The sequence below is a fragment of the Nelumbo nucifera genome, chromosome 8 (genome assembly GCF_055504915.1).
Source record: "Nelumbo nucifera cultivar China Antique chromosome 8, China Antique-T2T, whole genome shotgun sequence".
NCBI lineage: Eukaryota > Viridiplantae > Streptophyta > Magnoliopsida > Proteales > Nelumbonaceae > Nelumbo > Nelumbo nucifera.
In genome coordinates this window covers 13,616,422-13,628,565 of record NC_142656.1, presented here as the reverse complement: position 1 = coordinate 13,628,565, position 12,144 = coordinate 13,616,422, and positions in this window count along the sequence as shown.

Here is a 12,144-nt window from a genome sequence, read left to right as displayed (position 1 = left end):
TAAATACTTTATAATCGGGCTAGTGAACTTACCATTGAGGAATTTGTTTCAGGAGGAAGACCCGATGTTTTTTTAATTCTAAAAAATAAATAAAATTAATTTAACTACACTTACCCGGATAGTCAGATTACCAATTCAAAATCTAAACTTGATTTGAACTATTGAAGCCTCAAAGGCCAAAAGCTCCTAAATTGCTAAGCATATGACAATATGAGATGAGAGACTGAGAGAGTATGAGAATTGTTGAATTAGTGTGATGAGAATGGTGAAGGATAAGGTTATTTATATAAATTGAAAATAATTTAATTACCCAAAATACTCTAAAAACTAGTCGTTTTTAAATTGTTGGGGTGGGTACTTTGGTCATTGTAAAGTTATTTATCACTTTATCTAAATGCCCCAAAATCTCAAACTAACTGTTATATTATAGGATATATCTGTTGAAAAGGCATTATTGTCTTTCTATTCCCTTAAAGACAAAATACATAAATAATCCCTTATATGACTATTTTTAAGCTTATAGTTGTTGATTGAGGGGGCATTTATATAAACCCCCCTAAAAAACTAACACTAGTCATTTGGGGGGTCCCAAGGGCCCCAACGGCTAGTTTTCTCATATGGACTGCACCCGGCCCATTGCGGGCCCATGGGCCGTACCGTGTTGTGTATTGGACAGAGCAGCAAGCGGTACATCCCAATTTACGCCTCTAACTCCAATATTATCATATGTTAGCATGTTAGGAATTTTAAAGTGTTTGGAAGCATGATATCATGGTCTTTTATTGGTTCATAACATTAAACGAACAAAATGAGCCTATTTGTATAAATTCTCTAGGGAGAAATATATAGAAATTGAAGTACATGGAAGGTCTAAAAAACATTTGTCATAAAACAAGAAAGATGATGTTTAAAACATTTACCTAAAATTTATAATCCATATAATTTTTTTATGGCAAAGTAGGCTCCGATGCAGCATGCACGGGCCTCAATTCATTCATAAACTCCCAATATAATAAAGTACCAAAGTTTCAAACATAAAATGAGGTGCCATAGTCCAAGTGAACATTCTAGGTATGTGAAGTGCTTTTATGGCTAAAACATGGGCACCTTTTTTGCACTTCATGGATATCCAAATGACTAAGCAGTGAGAGAGATGCACCATTAAGAAATCAGCAATAGTATGTGTCATAGAGGAACAAAATTTGCCTACAACAAATTCTTGATTTCCGCATGAGAGTATTCCTTACTGTCGGAGAGATGCACCACTAATTCTTTTCTTACTGTTTACATGTTGTCTTAGAGTATTCCTAAGTTTTCTAACAATTGTTTAAGATCTCCTTGCCATTAACATCCGTTGACAGAGATACTAAAATGACTATTTTATCCATTATTTTCATTCAATTTTCAAAATAAACCATGATATATAATATATATATATATATATATATATATATATATATATATATATATATATATATATATAGATAGATAGAGAGAGAGAGAGAGAAAGAGAGAGCAGGTAGAGGGAGGGAGGAAATGTGTACCAACAGCGCAGCCATCACTATTGGATGGTAGAACAAAAGAGAGCGGAGACAGGGAGAACACAATTCTGTTCTTATATTACAATGCTTTAGATTTAAGTGCAATTGTCACTAGTGGTCAACACAACTTTCAGGCTTGCAGGGCTTCAACCTTCAAAAAAATCTTTGGGGGCGTTCTTTTTTTGGATTTTAAGAGGGGGGAAAGTTGGTTAATGGGATTTTAGTTCCCATTGATCAAGAATCTCATGTTCCTTTTTTGGCTTTATGTGGGGACGAGGGAAAGTTTATTTTCCTATGTACCACTTACCCAAAAAAGTGATTCCCATTCTTAGATGGGTAAATAACTTTCCTACATAGGGGGGAAGTTGTCAAAACTTTAATGGGACAAAAATGCCTTCTTTTAATAATGAGTTTCTATGGCTAAAATGGTCATTGCCTTATTTACCTAGGAAATAAAAGAACATGGGTAAATGCGCTTACCCAGGTAACCCATGTAATTGCATTTACTTGGGTAAGTAACTTACTGAAAAGCGAACGGGGCCTTTATGTTTAATGCACACAAGAAAAAGAAAATGCACTCCATAACTGATTCAACGTGCACCAAGAGTATTGTTCATCTCACCCATCTCTTGTTTTCTTTCCCCTGTGCCTCTAAACTCTAAAGTGAGGAGCTTCAGGTGATCCATCGTCAATCTGAGGTCAAAATAGCACACCAGATCCATTGACCAATTTCAAATGTTGCTATAACTGGTTCACCCAAATCCGACGACTTTGTTGAAATCTTCCTCTTCCCTCTCCCTCTCGTTGTCTTCCCCGATGCCATAAGTGAACCACTGGAATCGCCAAACTTTTGGCACTAAGAATTGGAATTCAAGGAGAAACATTCATTTAGGTGGATCTTCGAGTATCAAGAGGAAGGACATGGCATCCTTTATGCTGCAGCTGAGATTGCGTCGGCCCTTGCACTAGTAGTCGACAGACGAAGACAGAGGAAGAAGTAATGATATGATAGTGTTTGCTAAACCGCATGCCCAATTGTAGTTCTATTCTTTGCATGAAGAAACCTTCCTCTTGATTTTTCTATGGGGGAGCTTCTTTGAGGTCTGCCTCCTTTTAGTTCTTTGAGGTTGCAATATTGAGACTAAGGGTTTATGTTTTGTATCATGGTTTTCAAAACCAAACTGGACCAGACGGTCGGACCAAAAAATTGGGAACCGGTTAGGTGACCGGTTCCATTTTTCCCTAAAACCGAGATTTCTCAAAAAATTGTTGATTTTGGTTAGCAAACCGCTGACCTAGGCGGTTAACCGTTTGAACAGTTTTTACCATTTTTTATTTGTAATTTTTTTTTGTCAAAACGGGCTAACTATTTGATTCAAACAGTCAGACCATTCAACCCGATAATCAGGCCCCTGACCGGTTCAGTCTCCAGGTCGGTTTTTAAAAACCATTTTTTGTATGATCCTACGGATCCAAAATCAGCTGATTCATGTTTGAAACATATAATGATGCACCTTAACAAATACAAAATCAATGTGTAAGTCAATGATTTTGTTGAATTAGATTTGTCTCATGAACTTGCTTCTGCTACAGAGAATGATGGAAACTTAAGTAGACCAGGTTGCTACATAATCTACCTCCATAAAATGAAATAAAAATTAGCATGAAGATTTGTCTCCAAATTAAGTTGATTCACGTTCAAAGCAATCTAATGATGCACATCAACAAATACAATATCAATGTAAGTTAATGATTTTGTTGAATTAGAATTGTCTCCTAAACTTGCTTCTGCTAGAGAGAGTGATGAAAACTTAAGTAGACCGGGTTGCTACAGAAATCTACCTTTCATAAAATCAAATAAAAAGGAGCATGAAGATGTGGGTCTTGACAATGAAAGGTTTACTTTGTGTGAAAATGATTCATATATACTTGATTGATAATCAAGCGTATAGCAACAAAATTGAAACTGAGAACAATTGACCTAGCAGCGAAGCAATGACACTCCCTTCTCCCCTCCAATATCTCTCTCTCTCCCCCCCTTTATCTTTCTTTGTGTCGTAACCCCATCGGCGACCACATGCTCCCAAGGTTATTCGAGAACAAGGTAGATTTTAATGGGGGAGATGGAGATGAAGTGGACTTAGATGATAGGGTATTTTAGGAATTTTTGAAAAATATATCAATCATGTGATGTCACATGTAACGGAAAGCTAATAGTAAGGGTACTCTAAGATAGACCTGTTCATGGGCCGGGTAGCCTGATGGCCCGGCCCGCACCCCGGTCGGGCTTGGTCATGTAATTAGGCCCGCGGGCCTGACCTCAGGCTTAACACAGGAAGCCCGATTGTGTTTTGGGCTGGGCTAGCCCGACTCAGCCCGATTCAGCATTATATATTTTATAAAATACATAATGTGTATTTTATATATTATATAAAATATATAAATAATATAATATTTATTAAAATATATATATATATATTTATAATTTAATATATACATTTTTTCTTTATAATTTATCTCTCTCTATTCAGCCGCTTCAACAGTAGTAACAACATGGGCTAAATTTCGGGCCTGGGCTTTGGACTTTTTATGAGGGCTAGGCTCGGGCCCAAGTTATAGGTCCGATGGTCGGGCCAAGTTCGGGTTCGGGCTTTAGAAAAATCTGTTAATACAGAGTGAAAGCCCACCCCATGAATAGATCTACTCTAAGATAATATGTAAACAGTAAGGGTAGAGTTAGTCAATTAGCTAAACGATAAGGGTAGTTTAAGAAATTTACTCATATATGATATAGGGGTATTTTTATAACCCCTATAATTATAACAAGTTATAACCCATATAATTTATAACCATTCAACCTAAAAGTTTAAGATCTTAGGTGATGTCCTCCTTTTATTATCTAACATCACCCCTCACGCAAAAGTCTATTCAGTTGTTGATGAAGGGAAATTTGGCCCGACCTCGCAATCGCCCGACACGTGGCAAAGGCAAGCAACTCGGGACAGTAGAGCGCCCGAAGCGAACATCGGAAGCAAGTCCAAGCTCACTACCAAGCCCGAACTCCAGACCGCTCTACTGAGTCCGAGCTCCCTACCAAGAGTCCGAGCTCCCTACTAGGAGCCCGAGCTTCCTGTTAAGAGCGAGCTCCCTGTTAAGGGTCCGAGCTCCCTAAATAAGAACCCGAGCTCCCTACTGGGAGCCCGAGCTCCCTACTGAGTCCGAGCTCCCTACTGGGAGTCCGAGCTCCCTATTAAGAGCGAGCTCCCTACTGAGAACCCGAGCTCCCTGCAAGGAGCATGAACTATATTGGGCCCCAAGCCTCACAAAGCTGACCCGAGCTGGCCCATGGCAGCTCGGAACACTCCAAACCGAACTCAAGACACCTCGCTTGCCACTCCAACACTTCACTTCCGAAACACCAGGCTGACCAAATGTACCCGACACCAAGGACGTTCGTATCCAAGGGCAACGCACCTGACTGATTTGGGATTTGACGCCTGACAGCCGCACTTCAAACGACCTCCTGCTACTGCCACCTGCAACCGTCGTTACTAGCCGCAGAGACGGCTCCGACAACAGGAGCAGTGGCGGTTCTGTCTAGCCAGAGGAAATGACATCCGAACTGGCAGGGGTTCAGAAGTAATCATGTCCGATCTGACGGAAGCCTGGAAGTGAGTGCGTGAGGTGGTTATAAAAGGCTCCTACCCCCCAGAAGCGAGGTATGCTAACTTTTGCGCTATCTGGTCTATCTTGCCTTTGAAAGACTCTAACTTGAGCTTCGGAGCCCTTACGCCGGGTTCTCCCCGGAGCTTCTCTTCTCCTTCCGTTTCAGGTCCCTGTCACTCAGTTCAGAGGCAAGATCGTTGACAGTTAAGATCGGCTGGATTGTGCATCATCAGTTGTAAGCATGAACAATCACAAGTCCACCCCCTTGTGATGAAACTTAATTAATTGTAATGGGGGCAATAGAGATTGAACACTAGACCATTTGGTCAAGTAGTACTTTGATATCATCTCAATAAACCGTTCAACCTAAAAGCTTAAGTTGTTAGGTGATGTCCTCAACAAGTTTGTATTCTATAACACAAAGAAATAAATGAACCATAGGAGGGAGATGAGTTTTATGCCAAAATAGTTTCCAAGTGATGGACCTAAGGGTGTTAATTGGATCATATTTGGTCCAATCCAATCTGGTCCAGTATGAGTCCATTGCAAATGAACTACATCCAGACCAATCTAGTGAACACTTTGGACCATTTCGGACTGGTCCAATTCAACATCTAGACTATCCAATATGTTCAAATAATCAAATTAACTTTAATTTATATTTGTTTATATCCAAGCCCAGTCCATTGGAACCTACATTTTTATTTTCTATCAATGGATTATATATTAGTTCAATATGACCCAGTTTAATATAAATCCATTACAGATGGACCAGGTCCAATATAATCTAATGAAGACTTTGCACCATTATGGACCAGTTGAATTCAACATCCAAACCATCCAATCTATTCACATTGGTTTTAATTTAGTTTTGTTTCAAACCAAGCTTGGCCCGTTGACACTTGTATTCTTATCTTATATCAGTGGACCAAATATTAGTTTAATTTGACCCAATTTAATATAAATCCATAATGGATGGACCAAATCCAATCTAATCCAATAAATACTTTGGACCATTATGTATGGACTGGTCCAATTTGATGTGTCTTGTTGGTTCGTCTAATCCATTCAACTTGATTTTGATTTAGGCGAGTCTTATCCCAAAACTAGTCCATTGACACCCCTAGATGGACCCAAATGATACGATACAATTGAAGAAATAATAGGTATCCAATGAGAGCTCCTTATAAGTTGAAGAGGTAGTCAAGTAGTTGTTAAAAGTTATTCTCCAGCCCAATGCATCATTTATGGTTTTAGGATGAAGGATATGGGAATTAGTCCGTTCAATGATATCGAAATTTGAGGCTTGATCCAACATCCAATCCAATTATCTCATATTCATGTGATGTATTTATGAAATCGGATCGGGTTTGGATGTTACATTCTACATTCGATATAATTATATTTAATATTATAAAATATGTTTAATATATATTATATTATATATAAATATGTATATGTAATAAATTCAGTATGTTATATTTATATTAATTTATTTTATATAAAAGTTGAAAATAATTAAATTTTAATTTGTTTGTATTTAAAAAAATAGAGCAAAGCCGAATTAAATTCGAATATGGCCTGTATGTTTCAGTAATCGAATCAAACTCTAATTTTGCTTAATTCGATCCGAATCCAATCTAATTACAACCATAAGGGGAATGACCATGATGAGTTTGGTAGAACCCTCACCAAAGAACTCACGTATCCTTTTGTACCAATTATAACCAATCTTCACCATTTTCATACTTTGATATTGTTAGCAACCAAGGGTGCTTCAACACTTGTAGGAAGCCAAGGGTCCCAAAAGGCTTTTATCCATCATCCATTACCAACCACCCAAGTTGAACCTTGCATGAAATGCATACAACAATTTAACATGATGGACCACATACAAATCATTGCAACTGGTGTTAGATTTTACATTCCAATAGTTTCTTCCATTACCAAAGGTACTCTATATACTTTTACAATAGCCCATGGCATATTTTGATAAGTTAAAAATTACTATATAAACCATTGCATTAGGGAATTTAACTCTCTTCCCTAATTATCAAAGGGAACTTGATCTACACCATCAGATGGTTAGGGAAAAAGACTAGAGGATCATGGAGATTAGCTCATTATTTGGATGAGGCTAGAGATATCTTGGAATCCTTGAATGCATCATTGCTTTGGATTCCCATAGAGTTAAATTCTATAGTAGGCAGTTTGGCTAAAGTTGGAACTCATAAAAGCATTTTACACATTGAGAGAGTTATGCCCTTGTAATCTCCCCACTGTACATTTTCTTATGTACCCTTCTATATTAATGAAATCTATTACCTTTTAGCTAAAAAAACAAAAACAAAACACTAGAAGTTTCTAGTGAAGCCTAATCATGCACTCAAACTCTTTTGAATCAGAAACAACTGACCATTGATCTCTTCATATAATTAGATATGGTTATTATCAGTGAAGCCCCACTAGAAGTTTCTAGTGAGCGAGGTGAGCTTCTCACAAAAGTTATATGGAAAAATTTTAGTGGCCATTGCATAAGAAGGGAGAGGGGAGATTCAACTACCACTACTCTTTTGGGGTGGGAACTGGGGAGAGAAAACAACCATTCCATCCCTCTAATATGGATTTGACTCTATGACCATCTTCTTTCATACATTGCAGCCTTAACATAGCTGCACTCGAAGGGAAGAATATCATGACAATGAGAGGATAAAAAACACTTATTCTTCAAATGCCTAGCTACTCGACCAAATTGGTTTGCTTCCAACATTTCTCTTCATGTTCATAGTTAGATGGATTGGAATTTATCAAAGTGGCTCTATCATTTGTTCTCCATAGATAATGAGTGATCTTCATGTGGCACATATGGAAATGCTAGTGCCAATGGATTATGGATAGGCATGGTTTTGATCATCTCTAGGTGGGTATCTTAGCGCATGCATAGATTGAAGAAATTGAATGTCATATTTCTTTGAGTCACCCTTCTATGCACCCATGGGTGCACTAGATGCGTGAACCCACCAACAAGAAGCTACCACGTAGCATTTTGAATTTTGGTTTTAGTTAACGAGCTTTCTACCGTTATCAACTGGTATCCAGTTGAACCAGATACAAAAGGACAAGAAATACATTAAATCCATTCGAACTCCATCTTCCTCCTCTCCTTTGCCGAGCCCTAACCTAGAAGCATCCCACATCCCACCGGCGATCTCACTTTACATCGGCATTCGTGGATGCGAAATCCACCGGCGACAGTCTAGCAGTAAGCAGAGAATCTTATTTCTTCTTCTTCTTCCCATTACTCATCCTCCTCTCCTTCCTCTTCTTCCAAGCTTCTTTAAACTCCCTCTTCCTCCTCTACTCCACCGAATCCTAACCCAAAAACATCTCACATCCCACGTCCCATTGGCTAGGGTATAACAAGCTTCCATGTTGCCGACATCTACACACTGTTTTAAGATCAATGAGATGATTCAGACCAGATTTTGGCTTTCACAGAAAAGGCTTTTAGAGAGGCTTTTAACAATACGAGATGATGAAGACATAAACAGTGAAATCAGAGATCAGAGGAAAAATCAATAGGTTTATCACTAATTACTTTTAAAGCGATAAAATCAAAAGGGAAAAATTAGAGACCAGAGGAAATTGGAAAGACATGCAGTCATTAATTAGGTCGTTAGAGAGAGAGAAAGATTTATAAGAACATTGATAAAATTGGAAAGACATGCATCAGTGGAACTGAGCTTGCATAAAAGAGTTCGAATTCGGGAAGCGTGAACTCATATAAGAGCAAGAAGAATAAGATTGGAGGAAGATGAATAAGGAGAGGAAGAAGAAAAAGAAGAAGAATATTGACCACTTACCGCCGGACCGCCGCTAGTGGATTTTGCATCCACGAATGCCGGTGGGATGTGGATGTTTTTGAATTAAGGCTCGGTGGAGGAAAGGAATGAGTTCAAATGAAATCCTTTAGTGGTTTGATGTATTTTTTGTCCTTTTGTGTTCGGTTCAATCGGACTCCAGTTACTAACGAGAGAAAGCCTGTTAACTAAAGCCAAAACTCAAAATGTTAATGGGGTAACTCCTTATTGGTGGGTTCATGCGTCCAGTGTACCCATGGGTGCACAGAACACAAACTGTTTCTGATCCCCTCATTGAATTCAGCACTATAGTCATTATTTTCATCGTGGCAAAAACCTATTGTTTCTACAGATAAAAGTAAATTTTGATGGAACTTCAGCTAGCGCAATCTTGTGGAGGAATTAGGGTTTCTATTAGAGATCATTACTGGTCGAGTTGTTAAATGTCTGTTTAGTGAATAGTGATCCAGTTGTGCTAGAGGCCCGAGCAGCTCTTGCTACATGGCGGGGGCGTCCTCATTCAGACTAGAGGGAGATTCTCAGATGTGCACACTTGGTCTATTGCCCATCTCTCATTAGTTGTAATTCTTAGGGGGGCATTCTTTTTCTGGATTTTGAGAGGGGGGAAAGTTGGTCAATGGGATTTTGATTCCCATTGGCCAAGAATCCCATGTTCTTTTTTCATATTTAGGTGGGGACTAGGGAAAGTTTATTTTACTAGGTACCCATCTCCTAGGTGGGTAAATAACTTTCGCATCTTGGGAGAAAATTGCCAACACTTGAATGGGACAAAATTGCCTCTTGTAATAATGGATTTTTATGGCTAAAATGCCCATTGTCTTGTTTGCATGGAAAATAAAAAGAACATGGGTAAATACACTTACCCAGGTAAGTCTTTCTTGGAAAACACTTATCTGGATAAGTACATTTACCCGGGTAAGTAACTTACCAAAAAACAAACGAGGTCTTAGTGTCTTTTAACTTGATATACGGTGAATTTGTTGTCTTCTGACAAACAAAAAATAAAAAAGGTTTGAATACTCTTTGTATATTTTATACTATAGAGTTTATGGGTTAATAGTTAATCCCGGGAATTTAATGCAATTAATACTAGTATAAAGAGAATCAAGGGATTTTAATGGTGGGTTAATGAGAGGATGGAGAATATATGTTAATGATAAAAACAAATTTGAATTTGAAATTGAATTTGAGGCTTGGTTTGGAAAGAGTACAAATACAAATGAAAGGTCAATATTGAGTTGATGAAAAATAATAGCAATTGTAATGTGAAAAAAAAACTGAAGTTGGATATGGAAAAAAAAATCTGTAGTATGAAAACAACATTTCAGCCGTTCAATTTGTGCCACACTCAATCGAGTGGTGGCTTAGTTGGCACGTAATTGGGTAAGCCCGAGACGAGATGTGGTTTCGAGCCCGTTACTAATGACTCCAAATTTACCTTTGAGAAGAGTATAATGTTGCTAGATAAAAAAGTGCTGTACCATGCCATGGAAATTGAATTAGGGCCCCTATGGAGTCAAAGGCCAGTAATCAATAATAAAAAAAAAAACTAGTATCACACGCCATCAACCCCCAACACTTAAAAGTTGGCTTAAACACCCATTTATGAAGCATTATGGATTAATTCATATCCAATGAAAACTATGCCCAACCTAATGAAGTTGTGTTGATTCATCCCATGTATGAATCATATTTTAAAGTCGTTTTGTTTATTGGGAAAAAAGAAAAGAAGTATGTATTTGATTCTGTTTATGTTTATTGAATAAATGTTTGTACCTTATTTGTTGGTAAAACTAAGAAATACAATAATTACAACCGTTTATGACAAATAGGCACCACCAGATTGTAACATTGAAAAAAACACTTAGCCATTTGTGGAAGTTTTAAAAAATAACTTCCACAAACGATTGGCATGCACAAATGCCAAAGTTGACTATATTCATTTTTTATGCATGCAGAAGAGCAAGAGAGAGAAAATGCTGAAGTGGCGCCTATGTGACATCGTTAATAAACGTTTATTGAATAAACATAAACGGAACCAAACACCCTCGAAAAATGAACATACAATCCAACTTTTGTCAAATGTCGATCAACATGAACTTTTTTTTTTCTTTTCTTTTGAGAAGGAAAGGTGAAAAATTTGTTAACAAACGGGGTGTTTGGTAGGTGGTGTTTTGTTTTTCCTGCGTTTTGGTTTGATCAATTTATATTGACGAACTCAAAATATTTTCGATAAGATAATTTGTATTGATCGACTTAAACTTTAAAATGCAAAGACAATACAACCAAACACCCCAAGAGAAAAGATGATTTACAAATGTGGCTATTGCCTATTGCAACATTCTTTTTGGAGGATGGGAGCTTTTTTGATGTACCGTGCAACAACATTATTTATCCCGACCAGTTTAATCTGAACAGTCTAGACTTGATAGTCTCGATTATATTGAAAATATACTTATTTATTTAAATAATAATTTAAATTTTAAATTTTAATAACATAATCTTAATAACAATGATAAAAAATATTAAATTATTTTGTGTTAATAAATTAAATAATATTATCTTATTTATTTATCAAAGTTATCATTTAAGTTTAAACTATGATACAAATTATAAGAAAAGTAAAAAAATATTATATATATTTAATAAAATAATTGATTATATGTTTTAATCAATTTGAGACAAGCAAAAATTAGAACATATTCAATTATTAATTACAACAAAATCGTAGAGCCAGAACCATTTTAATCACTTCAAATGGTTCAGGTCCATGGGTCGACCCGACTCATTGACAACCCTACTGAATTTGAATATACACATCGATTTTACAGGCCTGTTTGGTTGCAGATGAATTTTAATCATCCAGACAAGGGTCTGTGCGTGGACCGTTTAATGTTTATCCTAGGCTGACCTAAGACAACCGCAAAAACTCTTGTTGATTGTCTCGAGTTTCCCACCAAGTCAATTGGAGGTAGTAACCCTAGTGTAGTAATAAAACAGGTGCTTTATACATTATTCTATTAAATACAGCGTATATACTCCGTATATCACGGCGT